The sequence below is a fragment of the Salvelinus sp. IW2-2015 genome, linkage group LG20 (genome assembly GCF_002910315.2).
Source record: "Salvelinus sp. IW2-2015 linkage group LG20, ASM291031v2, whole genome shotgun sequence".
Taxonomy (NCBI): domain Eukaryota; kingdom Metazoa; phylum Chordata; class Actinopteri; order Salmoniformes; family Salmonidae; genus Salvelinus; species Salvelinus sp. IW2-2015.
Window position 1 is genome coordinate 24,575,884 of NC_036860.1, and position 8,705 is coordinate 24,584,588.

The 8,705-nt window shown below is 40.4% G+C and overlaps 1 protein-coding gene across 4 annotated transcripts in view; it reads right to left on the reverse strand.

Annotated features, from left to right (window-relative positions):
- LOC111981520 (janus kinase and microtubule-interacting protein 2-like) overlaps positions 1-8,430 on the reverse strand; it is a 36,491-nt gene extending 28,061 nt beyond the window's left edge. For all 4 annotated transcript variants that reach the window (XM_024012812.2, XM_024012811.2, XM_024012815.2 and 1 more), the window contains exon 1: positions 8,322-8,430. The gene's annotated coding sequence lies outside the window, so the exon portion shown is untranslated. The remainder of the gene's footprint in view (positions 1-8,321) is intronic.
- Between the last annotated feature and the right edge of the window lie 275 nt (positions 8,431-8,705).

The following is an 8,705-nucleotide window of genomic DNA, read 5'->3' on the forward strand; positions in this document are numbered from 1 at the left end:
ATACACGTGTAAGAAACCTTCATTATTCATGATTTTTCGTTTAAATGAGCATTAGTATTAATATTATTATTGCCAAWATTAAACACATTTTTCATGAGTAGGGTGCTAATAGCACAGCTCTTGCTTGTGCACAGGTAAAGATAACAAACCAATCTCCCTAAAAGACAGCATGTCACCAAACTGCAATAGTTATGAATTATATGGACTGTTTTTGGACCATTGGCTTCCCTGTAAACAGGTACTGACAGGAGGCATGAGCCACCTCCCTCAGGCTACTCCCAGCCATCACTTCCTCATAAGCAGCCTGTAGCTATTCSGGGGTGTAACGCTGCTGTTACGTGGGCTGTTGTTGGGTATTTCCCTTTCCAGACATTTCCTGTCATAATACAGTTAAAATCMTTTTTTTTTGTGTGTGTCCATGCAACATCATTCATAAAGATAGCGCCAAGGAAATGGACTAACAAATGTGAATATCATTTTCATGTGATCCAACATAACGTTATTGCACATTTCGTGGAAAGAGCAGGTGTTCATGTACACTCAGTGTATGTGATGGAGTGAGAGGACAGAGGTGAGTTGTTGTTACAACTGTTGTTAGTTGTTATATACATTTTTTACATGAATATTGTTGCTTTATACAGTAATTTACTAACGTTAAGTAGTTTATAAAAGTACTTATCTCGTGCTATTGGAAGTTATAATATGAACCCTAATCATCCCATGCTTTGTTCATWAACATTATATAAAGTAACATTATCTTCCTTCATCTCTCTCTTTGAACAGAATCACATCCATCACCCTCTCAAAATAAAGTTCCCTACTTTGTGTAACTCATATATTCAACGKTATTTATTTATTTATCAAGACACTATCAATGGTGAGTGTAAAGTTAATTACTTGTGAGCTCATCAATAGTTAATTCAATCAACAGTACATGTTTCGCGTCATCACTGCGAGCCATCATGACTCTCAAAAGCCGTGACAGCCGCAGTTCACTTCAGAAGATAACTTTAGCGCCGCTCTAAAACCCCCGATTCAAATTCGACACAACCCTTCAAGTAGGTATGTAATGAGACATTATATAGACTCTTTATYGTGTTTTATTGACATTTTAGAGGTGATAKGTTGAACAAATTGGGTGAAAAAGGCTMTTTCCCCACACAACATATCRTCCCCTTTCACTATCACTCAGTAGCCTTCGCTTCCCCCTTCGCCAATGCCTTCTTCAATCATGCAGAGACYGGCAGCCTGGAGGTCTKGTTATTGATTTTGTTGGAAAGGGGAGAAATTGTGCTTTACAATGGAATCAATATTACAGTTGACCTGGAAYTATTACATTTGTATGTGTATGTATGTGCCAATTCCTGTTCTGTATTTTAAACACATTGGGGATGCTGTCTGTGTAGGAGTTTGTACAGGACTTCTCTGATCCTGTAACAAGAMAATGTGGTGTTGCATGATGAGATCCATGCTGCCCATCTCAAGGTCCCTCTCCCAGATTCTTAATACATTATCTATATTGCATTTATCCCAAGTATGAATTGACTCWTAAAAGTAAGAGATAAAACACTTTGAGTCTGTGAATTGGAGGAAGCATTGATCAACTGGACCCGTCAACGACCCATCTAGACATAACGTAATGTCACTCCGAAATAAAATGTAGAACTTGCAAGAAACCATAAAAGTGCATTTGCGGGATTGGATTTGGATTTGTGTAAAACACATCAGAACATTGTTTGAGTATACGTCCCCAGTAACTGATTCCTCTGCTGAGCCATAGGTCGAAGGTACTGTTGTTAAATCCTGGAGGGAATGRTCTATTGCTTCTATTGGTGTCCGTGATGAGGATATACCTTTCCTACAAGTGAGGGTTCCAGCCATATTTGGACTGTACAGTAGATCACAGGGTTATTCAAKATGTTTGATGGTATTTGTTTACTATTACTAGTAAGAACACTTAACAACGCCATAGGTGCACAGCCCCATGCTTCTGGAGACTGTGCCTGACSCCTGAGATAGTCTTGCATCCATTCAAAAATGGATGCAAGGTATAGCATGCCCAAMTGTAGTTCCTCAATTTAAGTCCAACTCTTTTACCATGCCAAATTATTTGGAGAGGTCCGTCTCTACACTCTTCACCATTTTTCTAGTGAAATGTCCTCTTATTTCATTAATCAAATCTCAGGGCCAGTTAGAGTGCAAGTAGTTAGACCTATTATCTTACTGCTTGTATGTCCTTGTAGCACACTCTGGCATTTACACATCTTCCCCCTGGATTTAAGCCTGAAGCAGAACTTCAAGACATAAGGCAAGTAAGGCTGATGAACAATGAGAAAGGGGAGAAGGCAGTGAGGTTCCCGCAGCAGGAGTGGCCTGTTTTCCAGCTCTGATGCATGGTGAGGGTTGAACACAACATCATTAAGCACACTGGCATCATGACCCACTTAACTCTCCACTGAGACATCAAATCTGTGTTGCTACCGGATTCTGCAGATGATGCTTTGTAGCCGCCCGCCACAGTCATGAATAAAGATTTCTGGTGTTCGAAAACCATTTGACCAATTTCCGCATTTTGATAGAAAATGTAGGCCGTGTATTACGCTGTGTTTAAGTACTCATGTCATGTTTGTATGGTATATTCCTAAGCACCACTGCTGTTTGATACCACCTTGTTTGTGATAGTAATTCATAAATGAAGAGTTTCCAAAACGCTATATATACATTTTCAGAAATGTTAGTAAATCCGCTTTTTTTTTGGAACTTACGTTTCTTTCCCCACGTCTAACCATGCATTGTTAAATCACAGACATATTTGTTTGAAATCTATCACTTGAAATCTATCATTTCAAAGACAAATAATCACGTTTTTTCCTAAACAAGATATATCCGCATCACTCTCATAGAAAAAAGGAGTACTGCAAGGTTTTACACAGTCAAACGTGACAAATAATTACATTTGTATTAAAGAACTGAACAAATTATACATTAGTGACATTGATATATATATATATATATATATATAAATATACAGTTGAAGTCGGAAATTTACATACACCTTAGCCAAATACATTTAAACTCAGTTTTTCACAATTCCTGACATTTAATCCTAGTAAAAATCCCCTGTTTTAGGACAGTTAAGGATCACCACTTTATTTTAAGAATGTGAAATGTCAGAATAATAGTAGAGAGAATGATTTATTTTATCACATTCCCAGTTTACATACACTCAATTAGTATTTGGTAGCATTGCCTTTAAATTGTTTAACTTGGGTCAAACGTTTCGGGTAGCCTTCCACAAGCTTCCCACAATAAGTTGGGTGAATTTTGGCCCATTCCTCCTGACAGAGCTGGTGTAACTGAGTCAGGTTTGTAGGCCTCCTTTCTCGCACACACTTTTTCAGTTCTGCCCACAAAATTTCTATAGGATTGAGGTCAGGGCTTTTTGATGGCGGCCACGCCAATATCTTGACTTTGTTGTTAAGCCATTTTGCCACAACTTTGGAAGTATGCTTGGGGTCATTGTCCATTTGGAAAACCCATTTGCGACCAAGCTTTAACTTCCTGACTGATGTCTTGAGATGTTGCTTCAATATATCCACATAATATTCCTTTCACATGATGCCATCTATTTTGTGAAGTGCACCAGTCCCTCCTGCAACAAAGCACCCCCACAACATGATGCTGCCACCCCTGTGCTTCACGGTTGGGATGGTGTTCTTCGGCTTGCAAGCCTCCCCTTTTTTCCTCCAAACATAACGACGGTCATTATGGCCAAACAGTTCTATTTTTGTTTCATCKMACCAGAGGACAGTTCTCCAAAAAGTACAATCTTTGTCCCCATGTGCAGTTGCAAACCGTAGTCTGGCTTTTTTATGGTGGTTTTGGAGCAGTGGCTTCTTCCTTGCTGAGCGCACTTCAGGCTATTTCAATATAGGACTCATTTTATTGTCGATATAGATACTTTTGTACCCGTTTCCTCCAGTATRTTCACAACGTCCTTTGCTGTTATTCTGGGATGGATTTGCAATTTTCGCACCAAAGTATGTTCATCTCTAGGAGACAGAACTCATCTCCTTCCTGAGCGGTATGACAGCTGCATGGTCCCATGGTGTTTATACTTATGTACTATTGTTTGTACAGATGAACGTGGTACCTTCAAGCGTTTGGAAATTGCTCCCAWGGGTGAACCAGACTTGTGGAGGTCTGCTATATTTTTTCTTGGCTGATTTCTTGGCTGATTTCTTTTGATTTTGCCATGATGACATGCAAAAGAGGCTCTGCGTTAGAAGGTAAGCCTTTAAATGCATCCACAGGTACACCTCCAATGGACTCAAATTATGTCAATTAGCCTATCAGAAGCTTTTAAAGCCATGACATCATTTTCTGGAATTTTCCAAGCTGTTTAAAGGCACAGTCAACTTAGTGTATGTAAACTTCTGACCCACTGGAATTGTGATACAGTGAATTATAAGTGAAATAATCTGTCTGTAAACAATTATTGGAAAAATTACTTGTGTCATGCACAAAGTTAGATGTCTAACCGACTTGCCAAAACTATAGTTTGTTAACAAGAATTTGTGGAGTGGTTGAAAAACGACTTTTAATGACTCCAACCTAAGTGTGTGTAAACTTCCGACTTCAACTGTATATATAACCTTCCAGAAGGACAACCATCTCTGCAGCACTCCACCAACCAGGCCTTTATGGGAGTGGCCAGACGCAAGCCACTCCTCAGTAAAGGCACATGAAATCCTGCTTGGAGTTTGCCAAAAGGCACCTAAAAGGACTCTCAGACCATGAAGAAACAAGATTCTCTGGTCTGATGAAAGCACGATTGAACTCTTTGGCCTGAATGCCAAGCGTCACGTCTGGAGGAAACCTGGCACCATCCCTACGGTGAAGCATGGTGGTGGCAGCATCATACTGTGGGGATGTACTTCAGCGGTAGGGACTGGAAGACTAGTCAGGATCGAGGGAAAGATGAACGGAGCAAAGTACAGAGAGATCCTTGATGAAAACCTGCTCCAGAGCCTCAGGACCTCAAACTGGGGGCAAAGGTTCACCTTCCAACAGGACAACGACCCTAAGCACACAGCCAAGACACACAGGAGTGGCTTTGGGAAAAATCTCTGAATGTCCATGAGTGGCCCAGCCAGAGCCCAGACTTGAACCCGATTGAACATCTCTGGAGAGACTAGGGCTGTGGCGGTCACGAAATTTTATCAGCCGGTGATTGTCAAGATAATAACGGTCGGTCTCATCTCCTGGCTTCCACAAATAGCCTACAAGCCACTGATGCAGACCTTTGGAAGGCCCGGAGTTGCCTCTTCACTGTTGACGTTGAGACTGGTGTTTTGCAGGTATTATTTAATGAAGCTGCCAGTTGAGGACTTGTGAGGCGTCTGTTTCTCTAACTAGACAATCTAACGTTGTGCACCAGGGCTCCCACTCCTCTTTCTATTCTGGTTAGAGCCAGTTTGCGCTGTTCTGTGAAGGAAGTAGTACACAGCATTGTACACGATCTTCAGTTTCTTGGCAATTTCTCGCATGGAATAGCCTTCATTTCTCAGAACAAGAATAGACTGACAAGTTTCGGGAGAAAGTACTTTGTTTCTGGCCCTTTTGAGCCTGTAATCGAACCCACAAATGCTTATGTCCAGATACTCAACTAGTCTCAAGAAGGCCAGTTTTATTGCTTCTTTAATCAGGACAACCGTTTTCAGCTGTGCTAACATAATTGCAAAAGTGTTTTCTAATGATCAATTAGCCTTTTAAAATGCTAAACTTGGATTAGCTAACACAACGTGCCATTGGAGACAGGAGTGATGGTTGCTGATAATGGGCCTCTGTACGCCTATGTAGATATTCCATAAAGAATCTGACGTTTCCAGTTACAATAGTCATTTACAATTAACAATGTCTACATTGTATTTCTGATCAATTTGATGTTATGTTAATGGCAAAAAAATGTGCTTTTCTTTCAAAAACAAGGATATTTCTGACCCAAACTTTTGAACGGTAGTGTATATATATATATATATATATTATATATATATTATATATATATATTTATCATCAATACAGTAATATGAGATCTGGTTCTGGTCAAAAGTAGTGCACTATATAGGGAATAGGGGTGCCATTTGGGACAAGGCCTACCTCTAACCAAACACTACAGCATGAGGCTAGATTTATGATGGGTTGAATTTATGCAGGATGTTAATTAAACATACAGGATAGGCACACTCCATTCAAGCTAAACAATGGGTATAGGGCATTTTGCAACAATCCCCATTTTAATACACATCTAAAATCTATTCAGAAAAAAAATCTTAGAACAATAATATGTTACACACACACATACTGTACATATAGCCATGAGCAATCATCTCTGATGAAAAACTACAACTATGAAAAATTGCTGGATATAGCGTTTCGGAAACAAACTCTTCAAATGCTACTCTTACACCAAAGACTACCCTTTAGGTAGGAGCTGCAAATGTATGTCCGTCTGTTCGCAAGTCATTGGCACGTGTCCAATTTCATCTTCTGCTCCCAACAACTCAAACGACTTTATTTCCATTCTGACATAAACAATGACAAGTAATACAAAAGTATACATGCCACATAGTATACTATACATCATATTGATATAACCATTCTATTCACATACAGTACATTTCATTGCATACAACATATAAAATTGCAGCTTGTTTTGCAAGGATCACTGCATTTGCCAATGCATATATTTTTCAGATTGCATGCTGCTGGAATATAATACATTTCCTAATGCCAAGCCTAAACAAGTTGYATTTCAGTTCGCTCCAAATTGCCCCTGTCGTGTTATGCCCATGTCATTTCCAGATAAATATGACATTTTGGGACACATTTCTAAAGAGAATCCAGGTTATGCAATCTTTGCAGARGGTGCAGTTGGGCCACTCTCGTGTGCCCCAAATGACACCCTATTCCCTATGGGCCRTGGTCAAAAGTAGTGCATTATATAAGGAATATGGTGCCATTTGGAATACAAGCCTCTGACTCCAATGCTGGCTGTGCCAGAGGACCTGGGGATTAATCACTCTGCATGGCAGTGAACATTATCCTTCCTGTCTGATTATTTGGGCTGGACAGCACTTGTCATTGGATTACCACTCTGCCCCCCTCTCCTTTTACATTATTATTGTTGGTATTCACTGTACTCAACATACTATTTCCATATGAACTATTAGATCCATATGAACTATTAAGATCTCTCTGACCAGGATTGATGAGAAAGCAGACCTTTGCTCTGAGGGTCGGCCGGTCTAGACTGGGCCTGTATTAACATCTAATCCCTAAACTATCCGCCAGCCACAACAATGACCACAACATCCCAATGGTTGTGATCCCAAAACAAACTGCTCTCCAGATATCGAGGCCTTAGGCCTATTACACAATGATTTGAAAAAGGATGTTGTGCCCAGTATTGGATAACCTAGCGGATGTATTGTGATATATCTAGGCCTCCGTGCATGCATACAAACACTCTAGTAGGCCTAACATGTCATATTGTTGTGTTGTATGTAAATAGTTGACACACGTATTACAAATGTCTTCAATCAGATTGGTTTCATTTTTTGAGAACACAATTCTAGATCTTGTTAGATCTGGTTTTTATGGCAACTATTGTTCTTATGGCTATGAATATAATGGGCCTTGCCCTGTGTTGTCATATAAATATCACACACAACAATAAGCATTCCAGATGGGACAGGTAGCCTAAATTATGGAGACAACAGCACTATYGCACTAGCGAAAAAGAGCAATGCAGGTCGGTTTACCCACGGCACTTCAACAACGGATGATGATTTATCCAACGTGTCATTAGCAGATGTCCGTTACAGTAACTAACAGAAAGACAGATGTTGCCAATTCYTCGTGTGAATTCATAGTTTAAAATGGCCCTGGCCATAATATGCCACCAGCAATTTCCTCTCCATCTTTGAAAGGCTGCATGCTTCCTAATGCGCAGGCCAATACTGTAACTTCCGACAGTTAGCTACAGCTACACGCTCATTTACAAATGCCTACATAACAATTACCCTACGCATGAATTGCGAAACGCATAACATTACATATAAACTCAATCATGTATAGATGCACTGCAATGTCCTGACATAAGCTTGATAATAACGACAGTAATAACACACATATGGCGCTTGCGCTTCATGAGAATTCCTATCAACCTGCTGCAAAAGCATATATCTCTCTCCTATCTCTCTATTATTCATACCTTGTCAAACATTTTAAATAAATAYATAGAAACAGAGCATTCTTACCGTGTAATTAATCTCCACAATGTATTAAGGCCTAAGCTTTTTAAAACCGTATCCATGGCCCTCGTTTTTTTTTCTCCGCTACTGCTCAGCATCAGCAGCCGACATACAATGAGAGCGCTGATGCTACGAGACCCCGCCCTCCTTCCCTTGCAGAGAGAATGAGCTCTCGTCACCGTCTTCAGTACCGGGAACTGCGGTCTCTGCTACTCCACCTTGCACGCGCCGCCGTCCTGTGGGCTGCGGCTATACACGAAGAGAAGGCTATTGCGCTCTATTTCTTTCTTCTTTTCAGCTCTCTGTCCCCCGTTCAAGGAAACGGTGTCAACCGCTCACAGACAAAGGAATGATAAGCACACCGAGTATCGTTCGTTGAAGTGGAGGCAG